We start from the raw sequence: 22,585 nt of genomic DNA, 5'->3' as shown, positions 1-22,585 counted from the left end.
CTGGCGTGAATGGTGAGTTTCTGGATGAATGGGGATGTTTGTGGCTGCACAAACATGTTTATTTAAAGGGATTAGGAAATTAAAAACCCTAGGCTAATTAGGTAAACAGAAATTTAAGTCAAAGGCTTCTAAAAATAGGAAATCAAATCAGGAATTAAAGAAAATTAGGCAAGGGAAATTCGGCTAGGGTTTAAAACACAAAAGGAAAGTGTTTTAAAGCTTAGAATTAGGAAATAATCCTCTCCCTTGCACGGCAAGGAAGAGGAAATACCAAGGGGGGTGCGGCAAGGGTTCAAAAGGTGCAAGAGATGTGTATTTGATGTCCTAGAATGCTTAGGAAGTCTTCATAATTGCTGGAACTTTTAGGGATATTTAGGAAAAATCAAACCAAAGTAGGAAACTTTGGCTTAACTTTCCTATTTCAAGTAGGAATCCTTGTTGGAGTAGGAATCCTTGTTCTTCTAGGAATCCTCATGTGATTAGGAATCCATCTTCCATTAGGAATCCTTCTTGGAGTAGGAATCCTTCGTCGATTAGGAATCCTTTTTCAATTAGGAATCCTTCTTCAATTAGGAATCCTTCGTTGATTAGGAATCCTAATTTCTTCAAGTCTTCAATTCATCCATTCCTTTTGCTCCAAAAGGCTCCAAATTACATCATTTTGCACACTTCGGCTTTGGAATCTGAAAACACACAAAAGTAACTTTAAACACTAAAATAGCTAACGAAACATAACATAAATGCACGAGAACAAGCCAATTAAGTCGCATAAATATGCTCCTATCAAAAGGTTTAATTTGAGTGCTTAACTTTTATCACATCAACCCAGTCTTGGAACTAGGCCATTTCCCTTTTGATTTTTTGGCCTGTAGGCTGTGCATGTGTGTGGGTTATATGTGTGTGATTGGGCCGTGCCCTGCATGGCCCATGTGTGTGTGTGTTTTGGACTATGTGGTGTGTGTGATATGTAATGCGTGTGTGTGTTGTGTGTGTTTGTATACCATGAGTGTGTGTGCATGTCGTGCATGCTTATGCATGCTGTGCATGTCGTGCATGCTTATGCATGCTGTGCATGTGTGTATGTTTGTGTGATGTGTGTGCATGTGTTGTGCACGTGTGGGTGTGTGTGTATGTTGTATGTGCAGGTGTGTGTTTGTGTACTATGTATGTGGGCCGTGTGTGTGTGTGTTCAATGTGCGTGTGTGTGAGTGTAGGTTTGGGTTAAGCCCAAACTACCTTTCTTCACCCTAAACCCTTTTAACCCAAAAGCCTTAGGATCCTAAAACCCATTAGACCTTAACCCATTCAACCCAAATCCTTTATTTAATTTGGTTCAAGTCCAAATCCTTTAGAAAATCCTTTTAGTTATTTATTTCATTTTTTGTGCTTAGGTGAAGTTGCTAGTGAGGGAATTTGTAATCCTTATCCGCACAACTCTATTGCTAAGAAGTATCTGTAAGTGGACCCTTTCTAAAATTTGCATAATTTCATAGTTTATTTGCATAAATGAAATACATGCCTTGTGAGTTATTAACTGATTTTATGTTAAGCAGATTTATTGAATTATTGATTATCGTCTCATTATTTTGTAAGAAATTAATTGTTGGCCTATATTGTATTTTCTATAAAAACCATGAACTGGTAGACTATCTAATGGATGACGATAGGATGCTACAACATGTTTTAGAAACCCCTCTTTATAGTATAGACGATGGATGACTTTATACTATGAAGTGGTTATTTATGAGAGGCGTAACTATTTGTGCGTACCTAGTAGACAATATGCCGCCTGGGGCGAGGATCTAGTGTTGGCAGATTGGCTGGGAGAAATAATCCCTAGTTACGGGCTGAGGGACAAGGAGCAGGCATTCGGCCGGGAGTTGGTAATCCCTGGCTACGGGCGCAGAGACCATGGTGTTGGCATAGGACCGGGAGATCTATATTTATTCAGTGATCTTACTAGTAGAACATAGCGCTACGAGACGATTTATGAAACTTTTGATATTTTGTGTTTCACGATATGTCTCTTGCTAGGATTTTTATTCAATTCATCACTTATTATGCTAGTAGTTTTATTATTATTGTATATATGAACTTGGTCCACTCACCTTTGTTTTGAGCCCCTCCTATTCAGGTCTTAGAAACGAGGATTACGACATGATGTACGAGGCATTCCCCTATCAGTAGCAGTCTATCACTCACTTGAGTGATATCTTGTAATGACTTTTCCTTTTATGATCTTGTTTTAGAACGTGTGTTGGGCACTCTAGACATTTCATTAAACTTTGTTTATTACTTCTAGATCCTAATGTTTATTCATGAATATTTCTTCCTAATCATTACTCTTGTATTCAATAAATGGCTTTCGTCACCCTTCGGTGTCGGCCAGCACATGCCTATCCGGGTATTCGGGGAATATCGGGGTTGGGACGTGTCAGACTAAGACCACAAGATCGAGTAATCAAGATTTCAAAATCTTTATGGGTACCAAAACTACACAGTTTTTCTATTTGGAGTGCATTTGGACTGTTTTCGGCATAATAAAAAAACAAACGAGCGTGTGTTTGACACTAATTGGAACTTAAGCAAATAACCACATATAATAAACTACGAGGAGCCTAAGAATGAGTAGGCAAAAGATCAAAAGCTTATTGGGTGTCAAAAGTTCAAAAGCTCAAAATCTTATTAGGTGTCAAAAGTACTTAGTTCTTCTATTTGGAGTGCATTTGGATTGTTTTCAACATTAATAAAAACAAACGAGCATGAGCTTGACAACCATTGGAACTTAAGAAAATAAACTCTTATAATAGTACCATGAGAATGAATAGTCAAGATATCAAAACCTTATTGGGTGCCAAAACTACACTGTTTTTCTATTTGGAGAGCATTTGGACTATTTTTGGCCATAGTAAAAAACGAACGAGCATGCGTTTGACACTGATTGCAACTTAAGCAAATAAACACATATAATGAGCTACTAGGAGCATAAGAAAGAGTAGTCAAAATATCAAAAACTTATTAGGTGTCAAAAGTACTCAGTTTTTCTACTTGGAGTGCATTTGGACTGTTTTCGGCTTTAATAAAAACAAACGAGTGTGAGCTTGACACGTGTTGGAACTTAAGAAATAGACACATATAATGCGCTACTAGTACCATAAGAATTAGTAGTCAAGATACGAAAACCTTATTAGGTGGCAAAACTACACAGTTTTTCTATTTAGGGTGCATTTGGACTGTTTTCAGCATTATTAAAAAAACAAAAGGAGCATGTGTTTGAAACTGGTTGGAAATAAGCAAGTAAACACAAATAACCTGCTACAAGGACCATAAGAATGAGTAGTCAGAAGATCAAAAGCTTATTAGGTATGAAGATTACACAGTTTTTCTATTTGGAGTGCATTTGGATTGTCATCAGCATTAATTAAAAAACAAATGAGCATGTGTCTAACACGGATTGGAACTTAAGCAGGTAAATATATATAATGCGCTACTATGACCATAAGAATGAGTAGTCAAAAGATCAAAAGCTTATTGGGTATCAAAAGTTCACAATTTTCCTATTTGGAGTGTATTTGGACTATTTTTAGCAAAATGAAAAGAAAAAAAAAACAAACATTCGTTTGACACTGATTGGAACTTATGACAACAAACACATATAATGTGCTACTAGGATCATGATTATGAGTACTCAAAAGATTGAAAGCTTATTGGACTCAAAACTACACAGTTTTTTCTATTTTAAGTACATTTGGACTGTTTTCGGTATTAATACAAATAAACTAGCTTGAGCTTGACATCCATTGGAACTTAACATAATAAACACATATAATGCGCTACTAGTACCATAAGAATGAGTAGTCAAGATATCAAAACCTTATTGGGTGCCAAAACTACACAATTTTTTGTATTTGGAGTCTATTTGGACTGTTTTCAGCATTAATTAAAAGAAAAAAGTGCGTGCATTTTACACTGATTGGAGCTTAAGAAAATAACCATATATAAGGAAGTACTAGGACCATAAGAATGAGTGGTGAAAAGATCAAAAGCTTAATGGTTGTCAAAAGTACTTAGTTTTTCTACTTGGAGTGCATTTGGACTGTTTTCGACATTAATAAAAAAAAAATCGTTCGTTTGATACCGATTGGAATTTAAGAAAATAAATACATATAATGTGCTACTAAGACCAAAACAATGAATAGTCAAAAGATAAAAAGTTTATTGGGTGTCAGAATTACATTGTTTTTCTATTTGGAATGAATTTGGACTGTGTTCGACCAAAATAAAAGAACAAACAAGCGTACGTTTGACACCAATTGTAACTTAATTAAATAAACACATATAATGCGCTACTAGACCCATAGCACTAGAAAGAAATGATACTTGTGAAATGACAGAACTACCACTCGGCGACAAGATTATTGGGGTGAAGTGGGTTTATAAAACAAAACTCAATGAGAATGGAGAAATGGACAAGTACAAGGCTCGGCTCATTGCAAAAGGTTACAGTCAAAAGTATGGAGTGGGCTATGTTGAGGTATTCGCACCAGTGGCTCGGTTGGATACCATTCGAGTTGTGATTTCACTTGCTGCGCAAAAAGGTTCGATGATCTACCAACTAGACATCAAGTCTGCCTTCCTACATGAAGAATGAAGAAGTTTTTGTTGCTCAACCTTCTGGCTATGAGAAAAAGGGTTAAGAACACAAGGTGTACAAGCTTAAGAAAGCTTATATGGACTGAAACAAGCACCTCAAGCGTAGTACAGTCGTATAGAGTCCTATTTTGTCAAGGAAGGCTTCAAGAAGTGCCCCTATGAGCATACTTTATTTTTCAAAATAGTAGATGAAGGTAAAATTCTAATTATTTGTCTTTATGTTGATGATCTCATATTCACTGGAAATGATGAAATTATGTTCAAAGATTTCAAAAGATCCATGATGGTTGAATTTGATATGACTGATCTTGGAAACATGAGTTATTTTCTTGGTATTGAGGTGATGCAACGGCTAGATGGTGTCTTTATTGGCCAGTGAAAATATGCACATGAGGTGTTGGATAGATTTAATATGGATCAATGTAATTTAGTGCATAATCCAATAGTTCCTAGGTCTAAGCTTTTGAAGGACAAAGATGGAGTAAGGGTAGACAACACACTTTACAAATAGATAGTTGGGAACCTCATGTATTTGAATGCCACACGTCCTGACATAATGGTCATAGTTAGTTTAATCAGCAGATATGCGGAGCGTTCCACTGAGATGCATCTACAAGCGGCCAAAAGGGTGTTGCGATATGTGAAGGGAACAATCAGTTTTGGGGCATTCTACAAGAAGGGAGGAAATCGGGAACTTATCGGCTACATGTATAGTGATTATGCAGGTTATGAGGATGATAGAAAAAGCACTTCGAGATATGTTTTTTTTATGAGTTCAGGTGCTGTGTCCTGGTCCTTGAAGAAACAGCCGATGGTTACACTTTCCATCATTGAAGCCAAGTTTATTTCTGCGGCATCTAGTGCTTGTCACGCAGTATGGTTAAGGAGAATTTAAGGGAGCTTAGTCATAATCAATGCAAGTCTATAGTGGTGTATTGCGACAACATATTAACCATCAAACTCTCAAAGAATCTAGTAATGCATGGTCGTAGCAAACACATCGATGTTCGTGTTCACTTTCTTAGTGATCTCACCAAGGAACAAGTCGTTCCTTGATTGATTATGGCCTTGATAACCCCAAGCATTGACACTATCCTAACGTCCATTCTCAATTAATTGAGGATGGTGATTAGGTTGATATCCTTGCCTATAGGACATGCCAAATGTAGCCACACTTTGCATTGTGGACCTTTCGATATACTGCAACATAAGATAAGTAAGATTTGTCATTTGAGCTTGAAGATTAGCAATTACCATGTCTTGTTTCTCTAGTACCTAAAATCAAAGAAATAAAACTAAATCAAAAATCAAAAGAAAAAAAAAACCTAGTGATTAGCAATTTTACTAATCCCCGGGAACGGCGCCAAAATTTGATGTGGTAGAAACTAACACACAAATTAAATCCTATAAATTATGCAATCGTAGTATGAGTAAGTATGGATGTTTCTATTCCGGGGATTAGATGGGATACTAACCAACATAAATTAAACTTAAAAAACTGAAAACTAAGTTAAACTAACAACAAAACAATGACTGAGGGGATTTTGGAAGAATTTAATGAAAACAAGAGTAAATGGTAGAAATTAAATTAAGTTGTGAATGAAATATGGATGAAAGGATAGCTAAAAGATTCTTCTCCACACATGAAACATATGCATACAAATCGATTTCCAGTTATTTTCCTATAAACCATGAATGACAATGCCCTAAATTAACTGTAAACAACATTAATTAACTCTCAGATTTTCCTAAATTCATTGAATTGGACTCAGCGACACAACCAAATTATTCTTCTCAAGTTCCCTAACTATGAAAAGCATGATAGAGATACATCTCAAAGATCATTAAGTTATATGAAAATCATAAGTATTGACAAATCATTTGTAACTATGAAAATCATAATACTCCTGCCAAGAATTTACTTAATGATGACTAGTGACTTTTACTACTTACAAATATAAGTTCATAATTATTAGGTGGAATTCTCTTATATTCTAGCATCAAATCCCTGCATGCAAACTAAGTATCCATCCTTAAATCGCTGCAGGAATTTCACATATATGGAATGGCTGAATCCAAGGAGAAAAGGTTTTGGCATTTTAAATTATTTTAGAACTCTAAGAATCAGAAAGTGTTGGAATGTGATTAGGATTCCTCCTTGCAGCTGGAGATAAGATAAGATAATGTTGGATAAGATAGGATAAGATAAGATAATATAGGATAAGATAATGTTCCTCTCCAACTAGGATTCCTCTTTCTTGTGTAATTTCTTGCCTTCCAAGCCTCAACTTTAATTTCTCCAGAGTTTAGCACATGTCTAACACCATTTAAACACCAAAAAACGTCCAACCCATATGCTACCCCCAGATGCTATCCAATCCAAGTCCAAAACTACTCCAAATTGCTCCATTTGGCTATTTATTGTCATTTTTACCAACTGGACCTACAATAATACGAAAATAACTTAAATTACCAAAATAAATGAAAATTAACTAATAAATGTAAAGAAATAAAATAACAAAGTTGCATAAATATGCTTCTATCATCCACTAAGGTTAGACTTCCTTGCTTTGAGGATTTGCTTTATGTAGTTGATAATAATTCCTATTCTTTAAGAACAAGTGTTGTTGCATTTTATGTTTCAACCTAGTCAAATACCACGATTTTAGGAGCTGTAAAATCATGGGTTGTTGCTTTCTTTTCAATTTCGTTGTAAGGCTATAATACGCCATTGCTTCTCTTTAATTCAATAAGAAATTCTCCTTGCAATTCAAGTGCATATTGAACTTTGATTCACAGAGGCTTTTGTCGTTTTTCTAGTTCCAACAGGGCACCAACTTAATAATCGAAGGGTGTAGATGATTGAATTTCTAGAGATAGATTTAATAGTTAGATTGAATGTGGGGATAGGGTTTTTTTGGTAGGTTTGTTGGTCTTTAGTTGCCGGCCACATTGGAGTTGCAGAGAGAACAACGAGAAGGAAGGGCAAGAAAGGAGAAGAAGAAACAGAAAAAAATAAAGTGTGTAATATTTTATCAAACCGTGGGAGACATGCAATAATAAAAATTAAACAGGGGCAAAATCATCTCTTCACTATGCTAACGAACAGTAAAACAATTTGTTTTGAATTTTAGTATGTATTAAATTTAATTAAATTTAAAAAACCTACAGGCTAGAATTTGCATAAAATGGGTTCACGGCCCATGTAACAGTCTAATCTAATAACTTATGTCACTACTCACATGGAAAAAAAACACATAACACTACATTATTAGACCAATAAGCCATAATGGTGATAAGTCTGTTCTATATAAGTCATTCTCCTATCAATCAGGACATAACATATAAATTGTTTTTTTTTTTTTTTTTTGAGAAAATAACATATAAATTGTTGCTCCACGGTTTTTTGTATAAATCGACAATTATATATGGTTGGCAAATAATGCAGCAATGGCAATAGCAATAACAACCACATCAACAATAGAAACAACAACAAAAAAGTCTTATCTCATTATGTAGATCGGCATATAATGCAAAGGAGAATAAAATGAGAACTGCATGGGGCCTGCCCCTTAATCATTGTAGACAAAGAAATTAAGACTGACGGATGGCCTTGGACAAATTCGACACGAGTCTACCAGAGTTATCATTAACATTTATAAGAATATGGCTTAAAATAAGCTATTCTCATCGCACACTACCCATAGAGACATACTTGGTTTCACAAAATTACAGAGGAACTCCTCAAAATAAGTTTGTGGTCGATTAAGACAATTATATGCTTATGATACGGACAATTTGTATATAAAATATTTTATAAAGATTATCGCTGCAAAAATTATATTAAAATAAATATTTTTAAGCATTTAATAGTAACAAATAGATAGACGGTTCATAATATTTTTATTTATTATAATCATTGTTTTTATACAGTTTGATGACTAAATTATCTCATATTTTATTGAGTATTTGCATAGTTAATTTTTACATAGTCATTTACGATATGACTGATTCCAATCATAAGCAGGATGTTCCGTAAATCTGCCACCAATTGTCTTTGTGTAGGAAATCCTCCCCAATTTTGTAGAGAGAAGTATTTTTCCTATTTATATTTGAAGCAAACGACATGAAAAATAATATAGTAACCCTTTTTCATGGGAGGTTCTAGATACATTTTAATTTTTTTCACTACGACCAATTGTTTAAGTACTATCGTGTTGGATGAGAGAAATAAACTTAGAATTTAGATAAAAATAAAAATAAATGTTGTAGTTTAATATGTACACAACTATTGCACCTACAATTCCTCCACCATCACCACCGCCACTATTGCCACCACATTTCCATGGGCATCATCGCTACTCCCACCATTGTAATCGTTGTCAACCCACCATCATCTTCTTTGTTATCACCACATTTTTTCTTTGACCATGATCATGTTTCCACCATTCCTCTACCACCACCATTGCCACTGCCACCCATCACGTCACCACCGTCACCACTACTATAATCACATTTTCTTGGCCAACACCCCCACCATAGGTGTTGCCGCTGCCACTACCGTCATCATTGATGCCGCCACCATCACTAGCATTACTAACTACTCTTTTATTGATTTATTAGTAATCCTAAATTTTCTCATCTAAATGTACTGTTAATGATATTTTTCCTCAGAAATAAATTCAGTAAAATAAAGATAACTCTGTTGCAACACATGGGGATGGATCAACATTTAAATCTTCCGACCGAGCAAAAAATATTTTAGAGTATCTCCAATTGATAAGTGTAAAATTGAGATGTAAAATATCACATTTACATTCATTTTATATTTATCATAGATGTAAATATGGTTTTTGATTCAACGACGGAGATAAAAGTCAAATTTAATATCACATCCTCCCCGATCCATGTGATTATCACTTTCTTTTCTCTCTTGGAGATGAAAGAAAAAAAGAACATACATATACATAAATATTTAAACTTTTTTTCCCAAATTTCATATTCCTTTAGGATTGTCCATTAGATAGCTTGCTGGCTGACGAGAAATACATATGTATTATAAATCTCCACATAACCCGTAACTGGAGATGATCTTTAAAAAAACAAAAGAAAAAAAAAGGTAAAAACCATAAAACATAGAAATGCCCCGTGTTTTGAGCGTAGTGATACATAGTATACAATTCCGTATTCTAAACATAATGAAAAATCGCTTGTTAGCTAGTGCATGTCACACCTATGTACGGTGCACTTGAGCACTCTTTTTTTTTTTCAGTCAAAGCACTCATATTGGTGTTTTCCCAAAGGTGCGACAAACTTCGGGCCAAAGAAAAAGTAAAGAAGTAAAAGAACAACAAAATCCACATATAATTGTAAATTTATACCAATTGATTCTTGATGGTCAGAACAGTTGATATTATAAATTATTTTACAAAATTATTTATGTAAAAAATTAATTTAAAATAAGGATGTTTATTAACTATAGCAAATAGACATATGGTCGTAATGCTTTTACTAAATCTGATTATTTGCTTTTATACCGTTTGATGTTTAAACAATCTCCTATTTTATTTGTTTTTTTAGATATGACCTTTACATTTTATCATTTTAATAGTTCCAATCATAAGCACACATTTCTCTAAATTGATCATAAAGTGTTTTGAGAAGGAATTCCTTCTCATTGTTTGAGTAGCCAAACTAATTACTATAAAAAAAAAAAACATAAATTGTTGCTAAATCTACATTTTCAGAAATGGAAAATTGGTAACACACATTGGGAGAATGAGACATTGGTTAGATGCATGCATATATGTTCATATAGCCAACTATAGTTGGACAACCAAATCCAGATGATTTCAAAAGTCCATTTAAAAAAAGGATCCAATCTTTTACACCAATATCAATAGCAGCTGCTACATAGAACAAGACCACCAAATCAAGGAGAGATCTTTCAATGTGTTCGTACATCACGTGTCAGTGTATAAGTTGTGAGATACTTGTGTTAAGAAATTAACAATTTAAAAAATAAAACTTCCCTCTAGTTATATAATGACACATGGTTTATTGCTCGTGTTTCAGACACAATGAAGAGTTAAAGCAGAGTTAACAGACCAATATTCATTACACCACCAACCCCATTAATGGCATTCATGTTTATACATAATTGCCTGACAAAAATTTACTCCTACGAGTACTTGAATACAATTTACAGTGGTCGGCTCAGTCAAGTTAGATAGAAGAATGTGCTGCTCTTGCACTCCGATTCAATTTTTTTTCCTTGTAGCGTAACTTAAACAGATTAGGATATCGCACAAATAATATAAAATTCAAGTATAATTTCTCATAAAAATCTCAAAGGTAAACATTGATATACATCTGTAAGATCACATGGAAAACATTGCTTTGGACAGTTTTAAGCACAACCTTATGGAAGAAAAATGCCCCAAAAATTCGAAGGTAATTTAAAGTTGGAGATGTGGAAATATAAATTTCAAGCATTAGAGACAAAGAGGGTCTCCCCAAACAGAAGATACTGATGAATTAATCAAAACTTGTCTAATTGTGGAGAGGATTTGGGCCAGTATAGATGGTCCTCTTATCAACACCAAAGATTTCGGCATCATGATCACCCACTTTATGATCTGCATTTGTCTTGAAAACAACTTTGGGTGGAGGATTAAGGGGATTGATTTCAGAAGCTGTTGTTGTTGGGATTGCTTTGAATCTGCTAGTACTGGACTTTACCTTATAATTGTTATATCCAGCTGCTGCTGCTGCCGCTGCAAAACTTGGAGTCTCCAACTGAAACAGCATCAACACCAGCAGAGACAAGCAAGCCACCTCTCTTGTTCTCACTCCTATCTGCTGCTTCCTTCTCTTACACCAATAATTTTTCATGGCCGCATATACTCTCTCTCTCTCTTTTGATACTTCAACAACTGAGGGAAGATATTGGTGGTGTGTGAGGCAAAGAGAGGTGTATGGTATGGTATGGAAGGATCGATATTGGGTGAGGAAACTTTATGGGTTTATTGGTTAAAAGTCGATTGATTTGAGGAGGTGAGAGTCAAAATGCATAGGATTTAGAACCGGAAAAACAAAAATAAAAATGTATAGGATTTGCAGCCGCTGCTTACCTCTATAAAGATGGTGGTGAAAGTTACTTAAAGAGAGAGGGTGTGTGTCGTTGGAAAGTTGGAAACTTCTTTTGCTCCTAATTTAGAGCCAACTATTTTTTTCTGGGGGAACGCTCTGCAAATGAACGAAAGCTGTGCAAAGTGGTCCTGCTCAGCCTTTCTATTGATCTCGGGTAATGTGGGATTAATCATTTTTTGGTTTTTAATTTATTAGCATCTCTAAGGGAAAGATGCAAATTTGAGATAGAAAAATCATATCTACATCTTATTTTATATTTTTGGGAGATGTAAATAGGAGTTTGAATTCAATATGAGAGATGTAAATTTAAGATCTCATTTAATGACAACATGAGTTTGAAATAAAATGAGTATGCATGATTCTTATTGATGTTTTTACTAAGCCTTCCACGATGTGTCGAAAAATTGATTTTTGTTATCAAAAATGAAAATCCACAATGGGTTGAAAAATTTGAATAATATTGTAATATCCCACATCGCCTAAGAGAGTGGATCCTCTATGCCTTGTATGTATATTCTCGTCTCTACCTAGCACGAGTATCGAGATGTCACGAACGATCATCACCTAGAACAAATATTCAATCACGTCTCAAAACTCTTATCAATAAAATATGTAACTTACATAAAACACATCCCAATGACGATCTAGAATGATTTGAGACCCATTGACCAAAAGTCAACCGTCGGTCAAAGATCAACGGTAAAGTCCACAACCCTATGCAACTGAATCCTTAAAGTTTTAGACAAAAGAATTGTTGTCTCACCTTACCTTTTCTTTACACCTTTCGATGACATTAATCATTTGGAAACCCATGATGACGTGTTCTCTGAACGTTTCGACTGTGTTGAGTCACTCTGCCGTGTGGTGTAAGTGTGTCGACGAGGATGTCGGGTCCCTAAGGGGGGTGGATTGTAACATCCCACATCGCCCAGGGGAGTGGATCCTCTATGCTTTATATGTATATTCTCAACTCTACCTAACATGAGGCCTTTTAGGAGCTTACTGACTTTGGGTTCCATCGGAACTCCGAAGTTAAGCAAGTTCGCGCGAGAGCAATCCCATGATGGTTGACCCACTGGGAAGTTCTCGTGTGAGTTCCCAGAAACAAAACCATGAGGGCGTGGTCGGGACCCAAAGCAGACAATATCATGCTACGGCGGAGTCGAGCTCGAGATGTGGTGGGGACCCGGGCTGGGATGTGACAATATGGAAAATAATTTCAATTCTATTAAGAAAAATGAATCAAATTCACTCTATTGTAGTAATTGTGTTATAAAAATAAAGCTCAGAAAACCTAATTTTTTATATGTAGAAATCAAACTCACATGAATCACTGTGAAAATCCTAAAAATCAAGGAATGGAAAAAGAAAAAAAAGTATAAGCGGACCCACATTAATTTTTGGTATCCATATAACTTTTTATACTTTGCCCAAAAAAAAAAATATAACTTTTATACATGAAAAATTAAGGTATAATATTACCATAGTTGGTTGTTTGATGGGGCTTTGCTAGTTTGGAGTTTTATGCTTGAGTTTGGAGTTCGGAGTTCCCTCCTTTTAAATTATAGTGAATAATATTGTTTCATATAAATATATACTTTGTTTACGTGTCAATGTTTACAAAACAAAAACTAACTGCAAAAGTTCTTTTTATTTATTTTTTTATTTATTTTTTTTATCAAATGATAGATTTTGTTAGATTAGATGTTAAATTAATCACTGACAAGGGTTCGAATCCATACCATCATGCAAGCACTCAACACATTTCTACCACTATGGTAAAGGGCCACTTGCGTCGAAGTTCCAATTTGGAAATTGCAATGTTTTCCATCTTGCGTTTGCCTTTAATCATGAGTGATGTTATTCTCATCCCAATGTCTTATTTTCCCATTCACATTTTATTGATTTTTAATTAGAATTTATCCATTTGTAAATTGACTGATAAGGAAATTAATATCCTCTTTTGCGTTTAAAAAAATGGGTTGGGTTCCACACTTAGTCTACCTTAAACACTAACTCATCTTTCCACATCTCCTTTCATTCAGAGAAGCTAAACAAAAAAGCAATGGAATTAGAAGACTTTTCATTGAAGAAGAAGATGATGACGCTTCTATGGAAGAGGTAAAAGATTATGTTTCTATTGAAGAGGTAAAAGAATAATTTTGTACGGGGATCATTTGAATTTACCGCATCGTATATTTGAATTTGTCGTTGTTGAAGTTTTCCTTTTGAATTTGGATACCTCTATGGTTTTCCAATTGAATTTGCATACTAGTGACTTCAAGATCAGCAAAAAGCATTTGGCCAACATATCCTTATTTTTATTACTTATTTGAATCTAGCCAACATATGTTGAGAAACACAAAACTCACCTACGAAAATCTTTAAGCAAATCAAACAATCCCTTCCTTTTCGTCTTAGATGCATTATGGAATTATATGTTGTTTTATAATTTCATATGTATGTATATGTTAAAGGTTATTTTGGGAATAATAGTGGGTGGGGAAATAGTATTTTAACTTTTTAATTTTTTAACTTTTTAAGGTGGGTGAGATTATTATTTGACATATAACATACACCATATCACAATTTTAGCTTCATTTAGTGAATTTGATGGTATGAGATAAAATTTCAAGTGATTTAGAGTTCATAATATTTTACAAAATATTTTTCAGATGTCGTATTACTTTATAATGAGTTTTAAAAGAAATAATAGTGTCAGACATATGGTATAAGTATTGGTTGAGTAATACATTCTCTCTTTATTAATTAAAATGTTAGGTGGCACAACTTGATTAGAAAATAATTTAAAAAAAAAGTAAAATGGGGAATTGGTCATATGGGAAATAGAGAGAGAAAGTCTTTCTTCTTCTTTGAAACGAAGGTCCAAGAACACTGAGTCATGAGTACATTCTTCTTGGTTCAAAGCTTATGTTGCATATATATCATTTGTACAACCATGGTGGTCTTCTCTCTTCCACCACCTGTCCAGACCTGTTGGGTCGTCCTCGAAGGTCCTCACAAGTGCTTCCTCAAACTTCTGGGTGGTCCTGGGTCCATACATGGATCTGCCTGTGGGTGCATCTATGATGTTATCTAGGAGATATTTTTTAATGTGCTTGGAACACGGGCACATATGTCAGTTGTTATTACACAAGTGGAGACTTGAAAAAAAAAAAACAACCTATTTCCACTCGTATAATAACATATAGCATACCAACGTTTATTCCGGTCACATTGAAAAACTAGCCTACTAGCCATGGAGGATCAAATCCTCCTTAATTCTTTGATGGGCAATATATTTGTATGAGATAGTAGTAGCAGTAGCACTAGCACTAGCAGAGGAGGCAAGTGACATGATTAAGACAAAAAATTCTTTGTGGTGCAAGCAATTAGGGTTTCCCCTTTTATCATTCTGCCTTTTTCTTTCCTTTGCTTTTTCCCAGCCTCTCAGTCAAAGGCTTGGTCGTATCATCATTGGGACATAAGTCATATAACTACTACATGGAATTTCTAATCATGGGTTTCAAATTAATGGCCATCCTTGTTAATTACTAATCATGTTTACAGAGCCCATCTGGCTCAAAGATTAAAATAAATAAATGTAATAATGATGTGGTGAAGTTCCAGTTTTAAAACTTTGGTCGTGGGAAGTAAGATTTGGTGTGAACCTGAATCTTGTCGATGCTGTCATGATGTAAAATTAATGTCAAGTTACAGTGCTACCACAAGCTTGAATCCACTTAATTATGAGAAAAACATCATGTGCATGCTTTCAGATTGTCCACCCAGTTGCAGGCTGCAGCAGCTCAGCTATCACGTACATACCCTTTATGATTGATGAGCGAACAATATAATATAAAGTAAATTGTAACTATAGTTCCTTAAGTTTACTTCAATTGTAGCTTTGGTCTCTCAACTAAAAATCCATTAGATATAGTCTTTTAACTTGTCAAACTATGGAGCAGTGGTCCTTCCGTTATGTTTACTGTTAATGTGCTTGTGTGGCAGTACAATGGGACCCACATTATTTTAAATGGGTGCCAAATGGAATAAAAAATTAGTTATATAAGTTAGATTTTTATTATAAATATTCTACAAAAGAAACAAAAAATAAAAATAAAACATGATTGCCCCCTCCCATCTTTCATCCTCCCCATTCCAGGATCTCCATATCTCTCGTAGCTACACACTAAAGCCATCACACATCGCAGACCTACCCCACTAAACTACCTTCAATCTATATTCGGGTAGATGGGGACCTCGGGATTACAGGTAGTGCTACTCCATTCATCGTCAATTTGGGTTTGTTCTGGGTTTTGAGAACCATATGTGACGGGGCAAACTAATAGGGTTTATTTTCAGAGGGTTTGGGAGGAGCTGGGCAAAGCAAAATTGAGAGAGATGCAGTCAATTGGTGGTAATCGTGACAGTCTTGCTGTTGTACAGAGAACTATGTTTTAAGGGTTTTCAATTTTTTTTTTGTTTTTTTTTTTGGTCAAGGGTTTTCGATACTATTCCCTATTACTTTACTTGTGGGCCCCATCTGCCAGCCATGTAAGCATCTCAAACTGAGAATTTGACAGTGTTAGAACAAAAGGACTTATGCTCCACATTTTATTAAGTTCAAGGACTATATCTAATGAAATTTTAATTGAGAGACCAAAGTTACAATTGACCTAAAGTTAAAGGACCATAGTTACAATTTACTCTATAATATATGCATGTATGCATGCACGCTTCACATTTCAAGGTGGAAATATTTTCAGACCATTATAATTATGGGGCTTAAATTTGCATACATAATATCCAAGACTGAGTTCACGGATGATATTTATTTTATTGAGTCTAACTGATTAGGTTTGAGGTGGTCAAATTAGCCATAATTGGGCAAGCTGTCTCATTATTCCACTTTAGTTTTGGTCATCTTCTTTTCATGTCTTTTTGATAAACAATTTTGGGTTTTCTGTGGAAGAGTAAATATCACCAATCATTCATATCTAAGAATGAAGTAGTTTACTTTTAAGTTTTTAACATGATAAATATTAAAGAGATTCTCTCAAAAGTGAGACTTTTTATGAACTCTCTAATACCTAATGTTTTTAACTTAATATTTTATAATATTAATACGGGAATTAGGGATAAATTATGAGGTGATGAAGAGTCTATGGAGAGTCTCACCTTAAGAGAGTGCCCTTAGCATTTTTCTTTTAACATATTTACATTGTAGGTCTCTACAGATTTTGTGTGCTTGCATCACTATGACAAAACACTCGACTCACACCTAATACACACAAACAACAAAAATTGTTCTAACAAATTAATTTCGCAAAGAATAATTCTATGGTGCCCTTGTTTAGGGTATTGGTACTCTATGTAAGATTATACAATAATCACTCATGAAATTTACTGTCCAGCGCTAAATAATCATATATAATACAGAAGTTATAAAAGTTAGAGTGGGACATTTTACATACACTACCACATTAAATACTTTGTGCCACTAGGGAGTATTTGTTGCTCAAAGCATTTCCAGGTCACATAAAACCTATGACGACGTAGAAAACATCGTGCTGAATTTGTCGTGCAAAGGTCGTGAAGAAAGACCTTGCATGATGAAGAGTGCAGTTTTGTCGCGCAGCAAAATGATTGTGCGACACTTTACTGCTCATCACAAGAAAGGTATACGGACAAAGGTTTTCATCACATGATATAAGAGGGTAGAAGTGTGCTTTGTGACGAGAAATTTTTGGGGGCCTCTATGGTTCGTCTCAAAAATGTTTGCGCAACGAAACATGTAAGACGCACATGGTTTTGCAAAACAACATATCTTCGTTGTGCAAGTGTAAATTTTTATAAAAAAAAAAAAAAGAAGAAAATAATTTAATAAATAGAAAAAAAAATGTTATTAAACAATATATTTCATACAATTGACAAAAAAAAAATTAATGAATAGAAAAATAATTTATTTATAATATAAATAAAAATGTACGTACAAATACAAAGTTTAAAAAGAAAGCAGGATAAAGCAACTACGAAAAAAATGAGGCATAACTATGGGCAAGTCGTTCAGAGATTCTTGGTAATCTTGCTGCTAAAAGGGGGTGGGGTTGGGGACGGGGTTAGAGGTCGACGGGTCTGATTGCTGTGTATGCTCGGGGTGGAGGGGCTCTGACGGCGGTGGTGCAGAAAAATCGGGGAGATGGATCCTGGAGCATCTGAGGGCCTGTACAATCAATGACATCTGAGTCTTGTACGATGTGAGCTCACTCCTCAAGCTAGTGACTTCCTACGTCAAAGCCGTAACCTTGTCCTTCGACTGCGAGAATGAAGAAGATTCACTTTCCTGCCTCCTAGCATTTCCCATTCGTCGACAATATGTCCCTGGCATCTGACCGAAAGCCTGGTCCAACGTCTCTGTAAGAATGTGAAAGCTCACATCCTCAGGGGGATCCACAGACTCGATTGGCGTATCCAGAGGAAGTTGGGAGGCGGACTCCTCAAAGACCGACTAACCATTCTTCACCATAGTCGCCTGTGAAATAAAACATGGAATATTAATAGCAAACTATTTGAAATAATTAGTATAAATCTTTAATGCATAAGAAATTAATTACATGAAGGGACTCGATCAACTCATAAGTCGATCTCCGGGAATTTTGAACCCCTCTAGATTAGAAAAAGATAAGGAAAATATTAGTACGGAAACAAACAAAAAAAATTATTAGCGACATTTTAAAATTGGAAATGAAAGCTTTAATATATACCTTTTGCCATGCGTCCATCCTATATAAGAAAGGCCTCGAACTTGAATGGTGGAGAATAGGCTTCTTCTTTCAATTGATCTTGTTCGCCTTCGCCTTCTTCTGTTATACACAAAATAAACGTATTAGTTGTAATATTTAAAGAAAATAAAAAAAAAGATAATAAACATTAGTAAAAATTTTAAAAAGTAAAATGAAAGAAGTCTTATTTAAAAACGCACCACATAGCTCGGCTCCTGAAAATGACTGTAAAGCCAAACCCAACTATCTTCTCTGTCCTTGAACTCCTTCGGGCAACCCTCATCGAGAGCGACTTGTGGATCATCAAACATCTTGAAATACAGGTGTAGATCACTCTTCCATCTACTTGTAATGTTCGGAAAAGAGCCGATTGAGGTACGCCAACATGTCATTGTTGATGTTATCAAAATTGTAGTTTGTCTGCAATGTAACAAATATTATGAAAGTATTAGTAATAAAAGACATTAATAAATATAAATATATAAATTTTACATGAAAAGCACTAAAAAGGCGACGATACTTACCCATAAATGATTGTACATCGTGTTCTTCACCTCCTCCAGCATCGCCTTCCAAGACTTCCACCACATAGGGCAAAAGGTCCGCACAAAGTGCCTAATCTACCCCCCAATTTAAGAAAACCCTAATCTAACCTCACTGCCCAAAATCGTTCCCCTAATTTAAGACCTAAATCTAACCTCAATTAAGAACCCTAAAAACTCTAATTTAAGAACCTAAATGTAACCCCCAATTTACGAACCCTAATTCTAATCTCCAATTAAAAAACAAAAAAAACCCCTTCATCTATAAACCCTAATTAACATGGTAAATAAATAAAAGTGAAAAAAAAAATTAAGAAGAAATTACCTCTTGGAGATGAAGACGCGATGACTGAAGAGGGGGATGGAGAGACGAGGTGAGCGACGGAGAGATGGGTGGAGAGATGAGGTGAGCAACGGACAGTGGTAGTGCCGAGGGTAAGAGTGGGTGTCGGTGATGTGATATAAACTAGCACGCAAATTAAAACACTTATTGACAATTGTAGTAAAGATGTAAGTAGGGATCGCTCTAGGCCGGGGTTTATGAGGGATTGCTAATCTACTTAAAACTGACTCAAAAACACAAAACTAGTCTTGAAAACACTTAACTAGACTCAAAGAACTCGAAACAAACTAAAAAGACTCAAAACAGCACAAAATAATCAAATAGACTCAAACTAGACACTAAAGGGTGATTTGGACGAAAATTGATTTTAACTTGACTCAAAACACTTAAAAACACAAGTTTGGACAGATTCTAACTAATTTGACAAAACAAAGTAAAGGAGATTGGGTTTTTGACGAATTTAAAGTAAAGACAAGTAGATTAAACACTTAAACAAGTTTGGCATGAAATTGGGGGAAATTATGGGTGATTGGCTAGCTAGAGGGTCCTTCTACACACATGACACACTTGCATACAAATAGATTTCCAGTTGCTTTTCCAATAAACCATAAACCTAAACACCCCACATTAACCGTGAACAGCACTAATTAACCCTTATATTTTCCTTAAGTCATTGAATTGGATGGATAACGCATCGGCAACCAAATTATTCTTCAATAGTTCCTTACATGAACAACATAATAGAGATACAATCAAAGATCATTAAGCTTTGTGAAAATCATAAGCATTGACAAGGCATTCGTAACGATGAACAACATGATACTCCTGCCAGGAGTTTACTTAACACGATTGTGACTAGCAACCTCCACTATTTATGAATATAAGTTCATAACAATTAGGTGAAACTCCCTTATATTCTAGCTTCAAATTCATGCATGCAAACTAAGTATGCATCCTTAATCAACAAACAAGAATAAGTTCTGAATCAAACAATTAAGTAAATTGCATTCACGATTTATGAAATCACATTTGGAAGTAATCAATTTATATTGCAAATATGTTCATGGCTTTGAATTCTCCTTTAGCTAAAATGAGTTTAGCTCCTCATGTTCGCAAAACAAAGATAATTAAACTTAAACATTGAAAACAAAAGATGGATTACACCTAAGAATGTTCTAGCAATCCAAGCTTGAATGGCAAGCACGTCCAAGGGTCCTCCTTCTTCTTCTTTACTGCGACACAAGGTGTGGGTGAAGGTTTGAGTGATGACTTGTACGAAAGAATAGCTGAAAGTATCAATAGTAGTCAATGGGTGATTGGTGTGAAGTATGATGAAGGATGGGGTGATGGTTTTTGAATGGTGCGGCATGATAAGAGCATATTTATGCGACTGAGTTAGCTTGTTCTCATACATTTATGTTGTTATTCCTTAGTTGTTTTAGTGTTTAAAGTTATTTTTGTGCAATTTCAGGTTCTAAGGACAAAGTATGCAAAAATGTGCATCTTGGAGCCTTTTGGAGCAATTTTGGGCTTGGAATAAATATCACATGCTTGGAACTAAAGGAATGGACGAAATTGAAGACCTAAAGATGAGGATTCCTATTTTGGTTTGATCTTTCCTAAATCCTAAATGTCCCTAAGTTCCAGCAACATTGAAGGTTTCACATGCATTTTAGGACACAAATTAAGGGTTCCTTGTACCATAACAAACCTTTGCCGTGCACTTCATCCATGTTTAATTCTTGCATCAATCATCAATTCACTTTCACCTTTGAATCATTTCAACACCACTCCATTTTACCCATGCTTTGCATCATTACTTCACTTTCACCTTTAAATCATTTCAACACCACTCCATTTTACCCATGCTTTGCATCATTACTTCACTTTCACCTTTGAATCATTTCAACACCACTCCATTTTACCCATGCTTTGCATCATTACTTCACTTTCACCTTTGAATCATTTCAACACCACTCCATTTTACCCATGCTTTGCCTTGCACTTCCTCTATAAAAGGAAGTGTGTGTAACATAAATTGAGTTCATACTTGGTTAGTGTTGGAAATGTGCCCTAAAACCAATCATATGATGATACTTTACGGACATTTCACATGTTAAACTAAACTAGTTTAACTATAAAGGGCAAAGATTATTGTTTGAGCCGTCTCATATAAATGTTATATGCTTAAACGATAAAGTCCAAGGAATATGTGATTGGGAGAATACGATCTAAAGAAGTTAGATTCATGAGACAATTCTTTCGTAGACACATCCTAAATGTTCCTGATCATAGGATTGCCAATTGGGCATTGATAGTCCGTTAAGATCAGTACGTACTGTGTCTTTTCTCAAGGAGAGTGACTAGTCTCGAGTCATTGGTGTGTGTGACATCAAGTCAAGTACGTAGGTGCTCAATAGAGAATGAGTTCACTGAACACGATCAACGAAGAGTTCTCATATTCATGTCACATGAGAACTCATGGTTGGGATAATGCAAAGTAGTCCTTTGACCTGAGGCATCATAGTTGTCTTGTGGTTAAGTCCTTGATCTTTGATTATGTCAAAGTCACCCCATCGGGGTGTCCACGGCATCGTTGGGGTTAAGCCACTTAGTCATGGAGGCAAGTGAATGCGCAACAAGGGATCTCTAACCTTCAAACCGTTTGAGGGAGAATACTCTATGATATGATTTAGAACCTCTGATCAGAGTATGAATGAGATTTAGGAAAGCGTTCCAAATCACATTCAAGGTAATCATATAAGCACACGAATCACATTGGATAGTAGACATGAATAAATAAACTATCAAACCAAACAATGTGGTCAAGAGTATTAGATTAGAGAAAGACCGTATTGCATTTGTAATCCTAAACTGAATAGGTTCTCCACCTCTTCTGATTAGCTTGGGTAACCATGATATGCTGCCAGGTGTCACTCATGGTTTGTGGAAGCCCTAAATGTGTGTAATCACTAAAGGGAGAATTGAAAGTAAGTTTCAATTCACAATCGATGTAAAATGGTTTTAATCGCCCACTGCCTCGCTAAAAGGAACCTAATGGATCGTACACCGTGTAAGGTGAAGATTGAAGAAACAATGGAGATGAGTAA

The sequence above is a fragment of the Malus domestica genome, chromosome 14, assembly GCF_042453785.1.
Source record: "Malus domestica chromosome 14, GDT2T_hap1".
In the NCBI taxonomy this organism is placed as follows: Eukaryota; Viridiplantae; Streptophyta; class Magnoliopsida; order Rosales; family Rosaceae; genus Malus; species Malus domestica.
Note: the sequence above shows the minus strand (reverse complement) of the source record.